The sequence below is a fragment of the Phyllopteryx taeniolatus genome, chromosome 6, assembly GCF_024500385.1.
Source record: "Phyllopteryx taeniolatus isolate TA_2022b chromosome 6, UOR_Ptae_1.2, whole genome shotgun sequence".
Taxonomy (NCBI): domain Eukaryota; kingdom Metazoa; phylum Chordata; class Actinopteri; order Syngnathiformes; family Syngnathidae; genus Phyllopteryx; species Phyllopteryx taeniolatus.
In genome coordinates, this window is record NC_084507.1 from 28,604,754 (window position 1) to 28,605,023 (window position 270).

Sequence of the window (270 nt, forward strand, 5' to 3'; positions counted from 1 at the left end):
TAGCCATGTTCAATAACAAATGACAGTTGTTGTCAATTTTGTGTAAAACATTTACCTTCTAACAGGATGTAAAACTGGAACCTTTATTTTTATTTATTTTTTTTTAACTGGACAACCTCATCGTGGTTCATAAAAGATGTTTTTCTTAGTGGGTCGACGCTAATAAATATAGCTCTGAGAGAGAAAAAAACGAACGCCTGGCAAATTATACCTTTCCATTGTTATGACAACAAAACGATGCTAACGGGTGGAGGAGAAAAAGAACACCAG